This window comes from Hemicordylus capensis, chromosome 4, assembly GCF_027244095.1.
Source record: "Hemicordylus capensis ecotype Gifberg chromosome 4, rHemCap1.1.pri, whole genome shotgun sequence".
NCBI classification, from domain to species: Eukaryota; Metazoa; Chordata; class Lepidosauria; order Squamata; family Cordylidae; genus Hemicordylus; species Hemicordylus capensis.
In genome coordinates, this window is record NC_069660.1 from 11,078,739 (window position 1) to 11,095,651 (window position 16,913).

Here is a 16,913-nt window from a genome sequence, read left to right on the forward strand (position 1 = left end):
GGAAACACTCTGCTGATGCACGATAATAGCTGGAGGGAGCACTAAACTTCCTGTGGTGGCGAGCAGCGGAGGAGCAGATATGGACCTGCTCTCCTCCCTGTCAAAGGTATGGGGAGTTACATGCTGCAGTTGGCTACTAGAATAGCATTTTGTGCACACCCCTACTCTGGTTACTTGAGTTACTTTTCTTCCAGGTTCTTAGTGAGTACCCACAGTTACTTTTAAAAATAAATAAATTCAGGTTTGTCCAATTCCAACCCCAACCCTTACTCCAATACCAATTCTGGCCCTGACATTCAGAAGGGTCCAAAGGACTCCAGATTGTCATTTGCCAGCTTATTACACACCCACGCATGCGCACACACACACACACACACACACACACACACACACACACACAGAGCTATTTAAAAAGACAGACAATCTGATTCTGGATCAGCCTCGTTTCGTGTGTATTTTATACTAGCTTTCAGTACCGGCATTGCTCGGGGTTATACTAATGGTTTATAGAAACTTAGAGGGGTTGTTGTTGGGGTTCCCGGGTACCCTGTGTTTCTCGTAGGGTCATTGGAAGTCACTTTGCAAAGTTTGGCCCCGATAGCAAAAAAGGGTGTGGGAATGTATAGAGAACAGACAAACAGATATCCAATTTTAGTTATATAGATAGATTATTGCTATTTTATCATTTTTGTTGTATACCACCCTAGTGTCTTTGATGAAGGGCATGATATAAAGAAATACATTAAATAACTGGAAAGTATTTAATTTAGCACTTATTCGCCAACACCTGTACTCGGTAGTCTCAGTTGGGGGAACCAAGCAATGACAGGTTGTAGCAAACAGATCATTAAGATTGGCAAGAACCATGGGGAAGGAAAGAAACGAGAAAGGGTGGCTGGGAAGTATGGGAATTGGCTTTGACCTTCTGCGGAATATTTACCAACTTTCTCCCAAGAGTTTGCTGCTAACCGTCAGAGGAGAGATAAATAGAATTTGCAGCAAAGTCCCTAGAAATGATATTACGGGAATGCAATTATTGATTCAGTATAATTTGCCACTGGTGTGAATGCCTTTTTGCAAGATCAACACAGAAGCAGCCCCTACTCTGCAGAATTTGCCATGGATAATAATGTATGGTGCACCCAGCGGGAAGAAGCCCAGGGTTAGGCTGCTTGGAGAGGAGAGCCAGTGGGACAGAGAATGCTGTCAACAACCACTGGAGAGTAGGGATGTACCCCAAACCAAGTTTCCCAGCTTGGTTCAAAATCTGGACCAGATTTCTGAAATCTGGATTGTGCATGCGCACGGGCCATTTTATGCCCCTCCATGGGCCCAGCAGCCACTGCACCCATCACTGGTCTGCCCTAGAGTCTCCTGGCCCATTTCAATCCTGAGCTGGACCTCTGCACAGGCGTGGAGGCAATTTTTACCTCCACGCATGCACATGGGCCATATGCATCACCATGCAAATGTGTGGTGATAAAAATGGCCCGTGTGCATGTTCAGAGGTTAAAAAATGACTTCCACACCAGTGCAGAGGCCTGGTTTGGGTCTAAACTGGGGTAGGCCCGTAGTGGTCAGGGAGCCTCCACCCCTGCCCCACAGCAGCCCCCACAGCTGCTGCCAGAGCAAGATTCCCCTTCGCTAGTAGGGCTTCAAGCTGGTTCCGAACCAAACCGAGTGCAGTTCGGTTCGAGGACAAGCCTTCAAACTGAACTGAAGTTCAATGGCCAGCCGGCTCGCACACCCCTAGTGGAGAGCTAAGGTTGTCTATCCCTGGTCTAGAGGCATAAAAAGAGCTTAGCCGAAGCTCCCTCAGGACTTCCCAAGGTCCTGCAGACTGACCTTGCCTTGCAGGCACTGTCCAAACAAGACAATGAGGCGGACTAAGCCCGCTCTCCCCACAGAGGAGCGGGCAGGGAGCCCTTGGCGGCTGGATCGGCCGCCCACACGATGGCCGGCTCCATGACGGAGCCAGCGGGGGGTGGGGGGAGCGGGGGCTGCGCGGCCCCCGCAAGCCCCAGTATGCCCTGCATGAGCGCGCAGGGCATACTGGGGAGACCCCCGAGCTGGGAGGTGGCTTTTCTGAGCCGGGAGGTGGGGGGGATCTACTTGTGAGTAGGTGCAGCGCAAAGCCCCACCACAGCTACTCACGAGCCTAAAAAGCAGGTTTGCTGGAGCGCTCGCTCTGCAAACCTGCTTTTTAGGAGGGGTTCTCGAGCGGGTTACCTGCTCAAGAACCACCGGGCTCAGCTGCGAGCCCGGTGGTTCTTACGACCAACAATAATCGGGCTAGGCTCTCCTAGCCCGATTTTTGTTGGTTGTGAGAATCGCCCCCCTGTGTAGTTTGCCCCTACGCCCAGAGGCACGGTCTGAAGGCACTTTAATAGAGCTACCTTGATGAAGCTAAGCGGGTCTGGGTCTGATCAGTGCTTCTCCAGGAGACCAATCGTTGGTGACTATGGGCAAGTCATTCTGTCAGCATCAGTTCCCCATTTCTAAGTGGAAAGTGGGCCCGTGTGGTATGGAAAAACTGTGCAGCACTTTGCAGCTTGGAAGCCTTTGTATGCTGCCAATCAGGAGCAGAGCAGCCAGAAGTACTGTAGTTCCTGAGGTGAGGCATCAAATGCTGCCTTGCTCCACACACCTTTTGGAAGTTGCCCCCCCCCCTTTGCGAGTGGTGAGCAGGGTGAGGAGGAGCACAGGCCAGCAGCCTCCTTTTCTCTCCTTGTGCTTCTAGCAACTTTTGCAAGGAGTATGAGTAGAGGTCTCTTTGCAAAGCTCTTTTGCAAGGGTCAGGTGGGCTACAAAGAGCTGTTTTGTGGGCAGTGGCCCTGTTGGTGCCCCAATAACCTGCCACTTGAGGCAGCTGCCTCACCTTGCCCCATAAAGGGACTGCCACTGTTTCCAACAGCCATTTCTCTCCTATGGCAAATAGCAGCTGCTGCAGTGGTGGTGGTGGTGGTGGGTTGGTTTTGTTGGGACTATGATATTGTGGGGAAAAGTTAAATACTCCCACCATTCCATGGTCCCAGACCTCCCCATCATTGCTACTTAATGTCCTACCCATCATTGCTACTTAAGTAGAAATAAATGCAGGGTCTAGCTATGTGTTTGATATATTAAGGTCATTCACACAAGTGAAAACTGTGTCCTACCCAGATCTGGGAGCTGTGTGTGCTCCCAATTTCCGGTTGTGTGGGTGCAAAGAAATAGGAGGAGGGAGAAGTGATTGTGAGGAAGCCAGGTAGGAGGAAAAGTCACCCAGGTTTTCTAGGTAGGAGGAGGGGGAAGTGATTGTGTGGAAGCAAGGTAGGAGGAAAGGTCACCCAGGTTTTCTAGGCAGGAGGAGCTGGCTTTTCCTTGCTTCTACACAATCACTTCTCCCTCCTCCTACCTAGTTGTTTGCACCCACACAACCAAAAATTGGGAGCAAGCATAGCTTCCAAACTTGGGTAGGACACAGTTTTAACTTGTGTGAAAGACCTTAATGTGTACTTTGGGTTTTAGGCTTCATTTCAGATGAGAATGAGGCTTAAGAGGTTAAGCCAGAGGTCCTCAACTTTGTTCCCCAGATGTTGGACTGCAAATCCCATCATCTCCAGCTACAATGACCTTCAGTCGTTGTGGCTGGGGATGATGGAACTTGTAATCCAACAACTCCTGGGTTAAGCCAAAGGCATCATGGAAAATATCACCTTAGAAAAAGGGTTCAAAGAGAGAAATGGTAGACTAGCTCTCATGTTTCAGAGAAAACAGTGCTCTGTTTTATTATGGTTTTTCTTTATTTCTCTATGAATCGTTAATATGCCCCATGCATGCATCTGCTAAGCAAGAGAAGGGAAAAAGCCCTAGACTAATTATATCTGATCGATGCTCCAATACACATGACAAATCTCGTTTCCCTGTAAACAAAGCTGCCCACACAAGGAATGTCATGGAGACGTTCTGTGTGAGAAATGACTGTTTCCTAATGATCACAACATGCCCTTGAAAATCGATCAGAGGTCTAGTAAATCAGCAATGTTAGCTCCCATGTAAAGACTGCACGGATCTTTCATCTTTCATGCTCAGCAGCATGAAGGTCAAGGGTTGGCTCAGCCAAAGAACTTCACCAACCCTTATTCAAAACCGAAAGGAAAATACAATATTTCATGCAGGCTCTGGTTTCGTATTGATACAATGCTCTTTTCCGGCCATCCATGGATTTGCCAAGGTAGAGCCATTGTTAGATGTCCAGAGGCCTTTTCAGGTAAATCAAAACGTTATTAACCCAAAACTTATTCTCGCCATCCAAGTGTATGAGCTCTAAACTCCCATTGATTTCTTTGGGGATCCGAGTGAGCCAGTGAAATGAATCTTTATTTAAAAGCTATGGGGGAAATGTGATATTTAATAGAGCCTCTGGTTCTTTAGAGGGTTGAGATGCAATCCACAAACCACAGGAACTGATGGCTTCCTCTAGTGTCAGTTCAAGTGGTTGAAATGCCCCACATAGCAAATTCAGAGCACACCAACAAAGCACTTGTGCATGCAAGCATGTTATGGAAGTGCAAGGAGGTTGTGCTTAGTTGTGTTAAGTCAAGAGTTTGGGTTTGTGTGCTTGTGCAACAAGGTGCACAATTGATAGTGAATCTCCTGGGACACCTCCTTCTCCATATGTGTACATTGCAGGGCTCATTTGCACAAGAGTGAAACTTTGGGATTTTGCGCAGCTTTGCAATTTTCTTTCAGGTGTGCAACTTTTGCTTGTTGCACGAGCGCTTCATTGCTCTGGATGTGGCACAGCAGCCAGACAGCATTAACTAAGGCTGCTGCCAAGTAGTTAGAGCAATCACAACAGCTTTTAGCCAGGACAGAATTATAAGCTTAGGACACCTTAACCCTGATATACTCATCATGTTGCTTGCTCCTCCCAGATGGTATGACCGTTGCTGGAGCTAGGGAGCCCGGCTGTCTCCATTGGCACCCAGAAGCCATATTGCTGAGGCTGTGCACCAGACAGAGCCCAGAATTGAGGCTGCAGAGGCCCAAAGCTGTTGGTAGAACCGTAGCCTGGCAGAGATGGTACCCCTGGCTAGAGCCGATAACTGGCCCAGGGCATGCTGGAATGGGGGGGGATAGAGGGCAGGGCTTATGGTGGTGGAGGAGGAAAGGTGAGTACACCACTTAAAACACTGGTACATGTGCTGGTAATCTTCAGGCTTGACTACTGTAATGTGCTCTGCGTGGGGCTGCCTTTGTACATAGTCTGGAAACTACAATTGTATAGAATGTGGCAGCCACACTAGCCTCTGGTATAACCTGAAAAGACCCTATAACACTGAACTGCACTGGCTACCAATATGTTTCCAAGTTAAATACAAAGTGCTGGTTATGACCTATAAAGCTCTAAATGGCTTGGGTCCAGGGTATTTAAGAGAGCACCTCCTTTGTCACGAACCCTCCCGCCTATTAAGTTCATTTGGGGAGGTCCAAAATGAACGGTTGTCACTGGCTCATTTGGTGGCTACTCAGGGCCGGGCTTTCTCTGTGACTGCCCCGGGGCTCTGGAATGCACTCCCTATCAAAATAAGCGCTTCTCCATCTCTGGCTGTTTTTTAAAGGACCCTTAAGACACACCTGTTTTCTGAGACTTTTAGTTAGTTAATTGATTTTTAATTGCTTGTTTTATTTTGCAAGATTGCTTGAATTCCTTTATCTTGTTTTATACTTTAATTTTAAATTATGTACACCGTCTAGGGATACACATATGGTGGGGTGGTACATAAATATGAGAAATATTAATACTGCATCAGGAGGTAGTCTTTCACCTCTGTAGCCTTTAGGGACATATTTTTGGAGGTTGCAGAGTGCTTCAGAGGGAAGGAGAGATCAGCAAAAATTACCCCCCACCCCGACAAAAGCCCACACTGCTTTACTCTGGATCTCGGCAAATGCATGCATCTTCCTCTGCTGCACATGCACTTGACTTGATTAGTCAGAATGTTGACTCTTGTCTGTAAACACTTTTCTTTGAAGCAGAGAGGCAAAACCAAGGTGGTCAGTGTGAAGGAGGCTTGCCATATCTCTTGACCACTGACAGAGCCTTGCATCAAAGCTGGTGTTCAAAATGCATGCTGGTGGGAAATTCTGCTAGGAAGCAGTGATGCAGAAAAGAGAGAGATTCAGCAAGGTCACTCTAAGGTAGAGGAGCCTTTATAAAATATGTTCCTTCGCCACCCCCAGTGCTATCTTCTAATGGATGGGGGGGGGGAGAGAAAGAGATTAAACCCTTCTCTTCCACAGAATGACAACCCGTGATGAATGTCTCCCAAAGGGGATTCCATTTTTTTTAATCAAAATTATTTATAGGATTAACCCAAAGCTAACCTTTGCACACCCGATTTATTGAGAACCAGTTCAGGATTTGGATGTGTATTAGAAGTAGATGAAATGTGACAGCTTCCATTGTATTGCTGCTGCTGCTGTTGTTATTGTTATTAGTATTATTTGCATATCACGTCAACAAAAGGTTCACAAAGCAATTGACATGGGTAGGGGAAACAGGCGAGAAAGAATTAAGAAACCTATTCCAAAGGGACGTGCAATGTTTGTCATGAACCCCACCGCTCACTGAGATCATCTGGAGAGGTCCGTCTGCATTTGCCACCGGCTCGTCTGGTGGCCACTCAGGGATGGGCCTTCTCCGTAGCTGCCCCGTGGCTTTGGAATGCGCCCCCTAGTGAAATAAGAGCCTTCCCATCTCTTTTAAAAAGTATTTAAAGACACATCTGTTCACCCAGGCTTTTAATTAATATTGTTTTGGTGATTTTAAAGTTGTTTTAGGATATTGTTTTAAAAATTTTTAATTGTGTTTTAAATTTCTTTTTGTGTCTTTAACTAATGTTTTACTTTCTGTTTTTATTGTGTTGTAAACCGCCCAGAGACGTGAGTTTTGGGTGTTATGGAAATATAACAAACAAACAAACAAACAAACAACATAACACAAGTGAGGCACCAGCAAGGGTTGAATAGGGACAGTTGTCCCCCTCTGCTAAATATAAGAGACACACTATGGTGCTCCTTTGCCTAGTTAGCAGCTGCAATATTATTACAATATTGCCAACATTAATATGATCCAGTCATCCAAAAACCTTTGATTAAAGAGGAGAGTTCAGATGGCTGCACATTTTCACTCGTGCTCTAAAAAGCATGGAAATTCCAAGCAGGAAATTCCTGCTCTATAAGCCATGCAGACTTTATACCTTCTCCTATATTACGCTGGCTTTACAAATTAGTCTGCATGCAACCACACTTTGTATTGGTCTTTCAACTGGACATTGGGCTGAGGAGGGATGCAGCCAGGCAGAAATTCAATTTTGTTTATTTATTATTTATTTAACATATTTCTATACCGCACCAAAACTTGTGTCTCTGGGTGGTTTTGGTGCAGCTTGCCCCACTCACGTCCTAGAGATGCCCCTGATGAATTTCTGCATGGTCAATACTTTTCTCTTTATTTATTTATTTATTTGTTGTTAAATTTACATACCGCCTTTCGTTAAAACAATTCCAAAGCGGGATTATTTCCCTTAATTATTAAACTCAGCAATTCAGGCTCGTGTGAAGCTGTGGGACTCCCTCCAACACAGCTTTTTCAAACCTGATAGATTCTGTACCCTGCTCTTCACTGATATAGGAGGGAAAGCGTCCTCTCCTACCTTTCTCCCCTGATTCTGTGGGCACACACATGGCTGCCATAGAGTTCCGTGGCCAAAATGGCCAGCGGGGAGAAGGCACTGCCATCATGTTTTTCCAGGCTTCTGTCAGTGCCGTGCATGCTGGGAAGGCAGGGGCATGTTTGGAGGACCATCCACAGTATGGCAGGGCTTGCAGCTCTTGATTTCAATGAAGTCCATGGCCAGAGCCCTGGTTGTCTGGGTGCTGGGTTGCAAATCCAAATAGAGGTTCTGGTCATCTGGGAGTCATGAGGTCGGAGTGCTCTTGCCCTTCTACCCACCCCAAATGGTCATGTGAACAAGCCTACTGAGTAAACTTGCCAGGGTGCTGGAAAACTACCTTTATGGTTCAGAGCCGGCAGCAGGAGGGAGGGGAAGCTGTGACCTGACCCGCCATCTGCCTCTGGCCCACTGGCTGCTGCTTTTAAAAACAAGAGGTGTGAAGGCGCCTTTGAACTGCTCCTGGCAGTGGTAACTGCAGAGCACACAGTGGCAGGGAGGCAGTGACCCAACCTGCCATCCCTCCCCATGGCCTGCCAGTCGCTCACACTGGGATAACCCTTTCAGTGGCCTCCCCAGGTGTGCACAGAGGCCACTTAAAGGGCTAGCCCCATGTGAGCAGCCAGCCGGCCATGGGGAGGGACGTCAGGGTGGGTCGTCACCAACCCGCCACTGTGCGCTCTGCAGTTACCACTCCCAGGAGCAGTTCAAAGGTGCCTGTTCCCTTCTTGTTTTGAAAAGCAGTGGCCGGTAGGCCATAGGGGGATGGCAGGTCAAGTCACCACCTCCCCCCGCCACTGCAGGCTCTGTGCTGTGAAGGTAATTTCCCAGCACTCCCCGGCACCTCTTCCTTAAAAATAAAAAGGGTGAAAGGAGGCTCTCCTCCTTCTCCATCCCCCCTGCCCCCATATAGGTCACATCAATTCAGATTCAATTCGGATCGAATCAAGGCCAAATCAAATCAGCCTGTTTAGGGCGGATTTGATTTGTGTTCAAATCAAAGTCGCATGTTTTGATTCAAACTCGAATCAAATCAAGATTTTTGATTCGTGTGCTCCCAAACGGCTTAAAGAGAAAAATAAGGGGTTTCCAGAACTTAAAGAATAAGGGTATTCACAGGACTGTTCAGGAGGGTGGGCAGGGGGAAGGCTGCGAAACATTGCCTTCCCCCCAGACGATCCAGTAAATGTTGCTGCGAGCGCAGACCATGTCCCTGGAAAATCCACTGCTGCATCAGGCAGCATGGAGCTCCAAAGGCCAGGACGATTCGAACCACCTCGCAGACTGGTGGCCCAGTTTGAATTCAGTTCAAATTCAAACTGAACCGCCGGAATCGGTTCCGTGGACACCCCTAATGGTGGATTTAGAGTTACTGCTACTTTAAGTAAAGAACATAGACTGATAGATAATATGGATGCCAATTGGACTGAGGACAAGGAGGATAGAAAACCAACCAGTGGGCATGTTTTCTTTTGTGGAGGAGGAATGATTTCATGGATGAGTAAGAAACAGTCCATTGTCACTCTCTCTTCAACTGGGGCAGAATATGTATCAGCAGCACAAGCGTGTCAAGAGTTTGTATGGTTGCATAGACTCCTACTGGACTTTGAGGTAACTAAACCAGCATCAATGACCATGTTTGAGGATAAGCAGGGCTGCATTCTCTCCCCCCACCACCCAAAGTGGCAAAACTACGTAAGCATTTATTGACACTAAGAACCGCTTTGTGAGAGACCAAGTCTGATCCAACAAGACAAAAATTTGATCCAGCTAAAGCATGGTGCCTCCGAGGAGATGCTGGCAGACATTCTTACAAAGCCTCTAGCCAGAGAACAATTTCAGAATTTGTGAGAGGTACTGGGACTCATGATTTAAAGAACAAGACAATGAGGCTCTCCACACGAGTAGTGTGGAGAGCCTGAAGGGAGTTGGTGGGGAGAGCAGGTTTGACCTGCTCTCCCTGCTCACAAGCACGCAGCTCGCTCTGGGCGGCTGGATCGCCCACCCACACGATTACCAGCTCCGCCATGGAGCCAGTTGGGAAGGTGGGGATTGGGGGCCTCCTGGCCCCGGGAAGTTCCAGAATGCCCCATGTGAGTGCGTGGGGCATTGTGGCGAGCCCCCCGACGCCGGGAGGCTTGTTATAGTCTCTTGGGCAGGGTCTCCTCATAAGTCACTGTGGCACAGAGCTGCACCGCACCGACACATGACCTCTAAAATGGAGTTAGCGGAGTGCTTGCTCCTCTCACCTCATTTGGGGGGGGGGGAATTAAGCGGGCTTGCTGCTGGGAGTCAGGTGGCTCCTGTGGCAGCACACGACCCCGCAGGCTGGGCTTCTTTATTCATCCATTCCTTTGATTTTTATACCGCCCATCTGCCCTGCTGGTTGTGAGAGTAGCCTCAATGAGAAGGGGAATGTTGGGATTTGCTGCAGACAATGAGCTGGGTCTCACAATCAGTGAGACCCGGGTTTTGCAGCTAAGCGGGGAGAGTGGGCTAAGCCTGCTGTCCCCACAGACGATCACGGGTGGCCAGATCGGCTGCCCACACGATTGCCAGCTCCGTGACGGAGCCTGCGGGGGCCAATCGGTCCCCGGAAGCTCCAGTATGCCCTGCGCGAGCACGCAGGGCATGCTGGCAAAACCCCCGGAGCCGGGAGGCGGCTTTTCACTTCCCCTCCAGGGGCCTCCTCGTGAGTAGGCGTGGCGCAGAGCCACGCCGCGGCTACTCACAATCTTCAAAACCAGGTTTGCGGAGTGCTCGCTCTGCAAACCTGGTTTTAGGGCAGAGGTATTTAGGCAGGTTACCTGCCTAGGAACCGCTGAGCCCGGTGGTTTACACGATGGAGCAAAATCAGGCTAGCCTCCCCTAGCCCGATTTTGCCCCATCGTGTGAAAAGCCCCATTGTCTCAGTTCTTTATACAGGACATGCTTCTCTGTTTGAATGTATCCATTTACTGGCTTGGGAGTGGAGTCACGGTTTGTTTGTCTCTTCCTCACTTGTTGCATTGAATTCAAACTGAGAGGTTCTCCCTCTCTCTGCATAAGAGACTGCTAGTCTTTTTATTGTTTTCATGGCTTATGTTTAGATAGCAATAAATATCAAACTCTTGTTTCTCAGCTAAAGTTGGCTTCCTGTTCATTTACTTATAGAAGAGAAAGCAACTACTCTGCAACACCATGGCCATGATGTCGACCTGATGCTTGCAGTACCTGGTGCCAGCAGTTCCATGGCTGAGGGAGCAGATCTCTCCAAACCAGGTGACAGAACAACATGGTGGCCCTCATGGCATGCTAAGACCACAGTAGTAGCAAGAAGTTAGCACATTTCCTCACACTCTCTGCATGAGGACAAATCTACTGGTGATGTGTGTTCTGGCTCTAAGATAGAAGTGCTTTAGGCTCTTAGCCCAATTGTTATATAAATTAGGGATGTGCGTTTCATTTTGGATACAAAACGTTTTGTGCACAAAACAGGCCGTTTCGGCTGTTTTGTAGCCAAAACAAAACAACCAATGCTCAAAACAGAAAATTTTGTAGCCAAAACAAAACGTCCCTGTTACGGATACAAAATGTTTTGTTGTTTCGGCTGTTTTGGAACTCCATTTTGCAATCACAAAAAGTCTTTCTCCTTCAGTCTCCATTTTGAGTTTTGACATCTCTTTGAATTTCCAGCACTTCCAGCCCACAGACTGGCCAGTGAAAGCTGATCTGCTGGCAATTGCCTCCTTATTCCTTTTAAGCAAATTTAAGGGTAAATTTTACCCTCATTGGCTAGTTGGGCAGTGTGCATTTCATTGTTGTTGTTTCACACTGTTGTGTGTAGATCAATTGCATTTCGGGCGGGGGGGGATGTGGATGTGCATGATCTTTGGAAATCTGCCTGATTTTTTCCAAAGCTCTGCTGCTGTTGGTGTGTGATGTTGATGTCATTTGGGGTGGATTGGGGGCAGAAAGGGGGCTTTGGGGGCAGAACAGTGGTTCAGGCAGTAGTGCCCCAATGGGTGCCTGCTGCCACCAGATTCCAAAGGAATTGGAAAAGGGCTGATTTTTAAAGAATTTCTGAAGTTGACATGTCTTTGGGGCAGATTTGGGGCAGAAAGGGGGCCTGAGGGGCAAAACAGTGGGTTGGGTGGCAGTGCCCCAAGGGGTGCCTGCCACTTGCCCTATTCCAAAGGAATAGGGCAAAGGGCTGATTTCTTAGGAATGGTTGGAAGTCTACACTTCTTTAAGGTCCTCCCCTCCCAGGGAATAAAGGAGGTTTCAGAAGAACCAAAACTCCACCTGGGGGCACTGGGGTACCTTGGAACAAGTGGTGGTGTAGTGCACACAGGGTGCCAACCACCCCCATGGGTTGCTATCCCATGGGGTGCTGGGTTCTGTTGTTTCTGAGGTGTTCTGAGTATAGATTCTCTGGTAGCATATGAGATTTTCAATGACAAACCATGAATCCACTCTCATATGCTACCAGAGAATCTACATTCAAACCATCTCAGAAACAGCAGAACCCAGTACCCCATGGGTTAGCAACCCATGGGCGTGGTTGGCACCCTATGTGCTCTACACCACCACTCGCTCTGGGCCACCTTGGTGCCCCCCAAGTGCAGTTATGGGACAGGAATTATGGAGGTTCATCATTCCCTATAGGGAAGAACTTTACAGATGCGCAGACTCCATTACGTCTTTAAAAATCAAACTTCTGCCTAATTCCTTTGAAATAATTCTGGCAGCTCCCTTGCCCCCACTAGGCACTACCACCCACCCTACTCTGCTCTGGGCCACCCCTTTTCCCCCAACATGAAGCTATACTTTTGCTGAAACCTCCATTCTTCCCTTTGGGGAAAATCCCATACTTCAAAAATTCACCAAAAATCAGTCCTTTGCCCAATTCCTCTGAAATTTGGGTGATAGTTTCCACCCATTGGGCACTACCACCCCCACCCACTAGTTTTTCCCCGGGGCCATTTTTCAAAATCCAAAACATTTCAGATTCGGATGTTGCAATTTTGAACAAAGAACAAAATTGGGGTGTTTCGGATTGGCTGATTTTGAACAAAGAACAAAACGGGGGTGTTTCGGATTTGGGCCAAAAACAAAACAGAAAACACAACAAAACGCACAACCCTAATATAAATGTTCATTCAAAAAGGGGGCGGGGGCAGCACCAAGGGCATTGTCCTGATCAACAAGTATTCTGGCTGCTGACTCTTGATTTACCAGTGCTAAAAACGCAACTGGCTAGAGCTGCACAGAATCCATGTCGGTAAAGTCTGTGCAGGGATGAAGAAAGTTCACCCACAGGATGCCATTTTAGGCAGCACCCTTGTGCAGGTGTCATGTCAACCCCAAATTTAACTCTTGCCCTGCTGCATACTTGTGATTTCTGATCTCCATTTAACTCAGTCTGTCTGTCTAAGCTCTTGATCTTGCTATTGTTTGAAGTGGCCGTTTATCCTGAGATGAAACAGAAGCACGTCATTTTCCATGGGCTTTTTGCTTTCCTTTCAAGTCCTTTCAGCTTCTAATTAACAGCTAGAAGATCATATAAAACAACCAGAAATTGAAGTGCGTACTTCTAAATTTGTTCTCATCCCTGCTTTTGAGGAGTCTTTTCAGGACTTAGCCCCTCTGTATATACACTGTTTAGGAACCTCTTTGTAGAGCTGGTGTTTTCCCATCCCTTTCAACCTTCTCAAGCTGAAACTCTTGAAAGATCAGGTATGCTATATTGAGAGTATTGCTGGACCCAATATTGCTCATGATGTTTTATGACTGATATATGATAATTTTAGTGGGGTTTTTTAAATGGTTAGCTGCCTTGAGTCCATTAGGAGAAAGGTGGGATGTCCATGTTTACAAATTATAAGAACTGTGACTCTACCTCTCATGTTCATAATTCCTTCCTTCAAAGAAGCAAAATTGCCTCCTTAATCTCCCCATGGCCTGAGTAATGGCCTGTTTTCTCTGGAGGATGCCACATGCCGGCATCTGCGGCTCACAGCCCTCTGGATAACCCTGACAATGCCTCCAGTTCCATCCGCTACCTGTTCCCTAGGTAACCAGCTCAGAGGCACTGAACCCAACTTCTTTGAGGTGGATGAAGTTAAAAGAAAACCTGCAGTGCATCCACTCATTTCGCCCACCCCGACCCCATTAAGAGAGTCTGAATACATGCAGTGAGTACTCATGTGCAATACAATAGGTATTACTGGAAACAACACATTGTGCATGATGGGAAGACCTTGAGATATTGTTTCTCATCTTTTCCTAATGATCAGAAAGAAAACCTCAATGATTTGCCAGGTAAAACTTTTTTCTCCCTCAAGCATATCTTTTCTCAAGACGGACTTAGGTACATGGGAAACTGCTGTATACGGAGCCAGATCATTGGTCCATCAAGCTCAGTATTGCCGGGCAGTAGGGATGTGCGGACCAGTCCGGGGGTTGGGTTTGGGTGTTTGTTGTCAAACCGAACCCCCCTCCTCCCGGTTCCGTCCGGACTGGAACCGAAACCCCGGACAGGTCCGCGAATTTTAAAGTTGTTTTTTAAAATAATAATAATAATAATAATAATTTACCTTCAGCCCCTTCAAGGGCCTTCCTGTAGGCCGCAGGGGAGTCCGCCAAGGTTTCCCCTCCCCCTGTTTGCCTCTCACATCACCACTGTGGCCCAAATTTAATCAGTTTACTGGCCCATTCGGGCCTCTGTAAATCAGCATGGTGGCCATTTTGGAGGCTGCTGTGCATGCGCATATGGCCTCTGCAAGGCCTGGCATGGCCCAGGACTTCACAGAGACCATTTGTGCATGCACGGCAGCCATTATTTTTTCTGGCGGCCATTTAAATTTTTTTATTTAAAAAAATAAATAAATGGCTGCCACACATGCGCAAATGGTCTCTGCGAGGCCCTGGGCCATGCCAGGCCTCTCAGAGGCCATTTGTGCATGTGCGGCAGCCTGCAAAATGGCCGCCACGCCGATTTACAGAGGCCCAAACGGGCCAGTAAACTGATTAAATTCAGTCCATAGTGGTGATGTGATAGAGGGAACCTTTATGGAACACAAACACCCCCCCTGCGGCCTACAGGAAGCCCCCCGAAGGGGCTGAAGGTAAATTTAATTGAACACACACACCCCAGACTGGACCGGACCGGCGAGGGTTCGGAGGGGTGCCAGACTGAACTGGTCTGGTCAGGTTCGAGTGCAGTCTGGACTCAAACCAAACCAGGCCAGCTGGTTTTATGCACACCCCTACCGGGTAGCAGTTCTGCAGTTTTTGGATAGGAGACTTTCCCAGCCCCACCTGGAGATGCTGTCAGGGATTGAATATGAGCCTTCTGTGTGCAAAGCAGATGCTCTACCACTGATCTATGTCTCATCCCCAGCTTATTGAGACATGCTGTGATTTTGCTCTGATTTGTATTTAGGGATAGAAAATGAGCCTTTCCTCACACGCAAGACTCATTCATTGCTTTTCTCATCCATTGCAGAACAGAAGGGAGGTGGCCATAGTTTCACGGCAAAAGCGACCCGTGATTTGCCTTGGCAAACTACAGTTTGAACCTTCGGTTTTTAGTGAGTTTCGCCACCATAACCTGAGGTTTTTCAGTGGCAGCCTTATGTCCGAACTCTGACAGCAGCATAACCACAGTTTCATGCTGCTTTTGGAACTGTAATCAGAGAGACGGGGGCGCAGACCTACCTGGGATTGTGCCCGCTCCATGCCTGCAGCAATTCTCACTGGCTGCCACTCCAAGCACTTGCCCCACCCACCCCCGTCTCCGATCCAACAGAACAGTTGCCCAGCAACTGGGATGCTGCCATGTCCCATCCCAAGCTTGGCAGCCTGTCAAACGGCAAAGGTGCGTGCCGTCAGGTGCATGCCCTCTTCCCACTCTGTCCCTTGCTCCCCCTCCTGGCAATCAGGAGAGAAAGGGGACGGGGTGGCAAGATGGCCACGAAGTGCTTTGCTCTCCAGAAATGAAGCGACAAAGATGTGTGTTCACAAGCACATCCCTTTGGGATGCCCACACAGGCAGGGCAACCCCATTAGAACACTCAGACAGAAACGTATGGCAGGGCAGTGATACCTGGGGTCAGGTTTAAAAGGCAGCCCCAACCAGGAATGATTGAATAGCTAAGGTCTATTTTTGTTACAGTGATGTTGGTGATGAGAGGCCCAGCCCCTTACCCTTGAGGGTATCTATCCCTAGGCTTACTCATGAGAAGGGCCAGGCAAAAGGATCAGCATTGCCCCAGTGGAAGGAGTGATTCCTCATATGTGATGAGGATGGATGCTGTTCCTGAGTGGACCGTTCACTCATGAGAATGTAAGACCATGGGGATACCCCTTCACAACACATGAGAAGAACCATCTGTGGGGAGATGGGTGTCAGGCAGAATCACTAACAATATGTGACAACAATCCCCCTTCTCTCACAGATCACTCTCTCACGAGACTGTCAGGCCATAGGGGATGGGTGGCACACGCTACCCAGCCACCCTGATCAATACAACCTGTTGCTGGGTACCTGGCAACAGCTCTCCCTGTCTTGGCGAATGCCACAAAGAAGCTGTCAAAGCATGCCCTCTGCCAACCAGTCTACCCATTTGAACATGTCCATCATTGTTTTTCCCCAGACCAATGGCCCCACTCTCCTGGGGTTGCAGGAAATCGTGGCTCCCAACTCCCACGATTCCCCACAGGGGCAGATTTCCATAAGGCACAATGCCAGTCCAAACCCAGGAATTTTGAATGAGAGTAAACAACCTTTCCTGGTTCTGTTGTTTCCCCAGGCTGCCCACCCGGCTATGCCTGGACACATGGAGAATCTCTCCTTCGGGTGCGTGAAAATCTTCCCTGGAGATTTAAGACATCTCCGTGGGGGTAGTGCCATCCCAGCAGGAAGATGCATGCGGCGGCGGGGAGCAGCTAAGGACTTGCTCTCTTCTTTTGTAAAGATCCCCTCCCTGCGGCACTGAACCCCTTCGGTGCTGAACTACTGCAGAAACCTCCGTTCATGCACATCCTTAATCCAAATTCCAGGACCCCATCACCAAATATCTGAGGTGCACTTATACATTTTAAATGTACAAAGCAAGAGTGTATACTTAAGATCTCTTAATAATGAAGGCAACCTCAGTGTGTTCTGTGATTACGAGCACACACTCTTTCTTAAAATGATAGGAACCG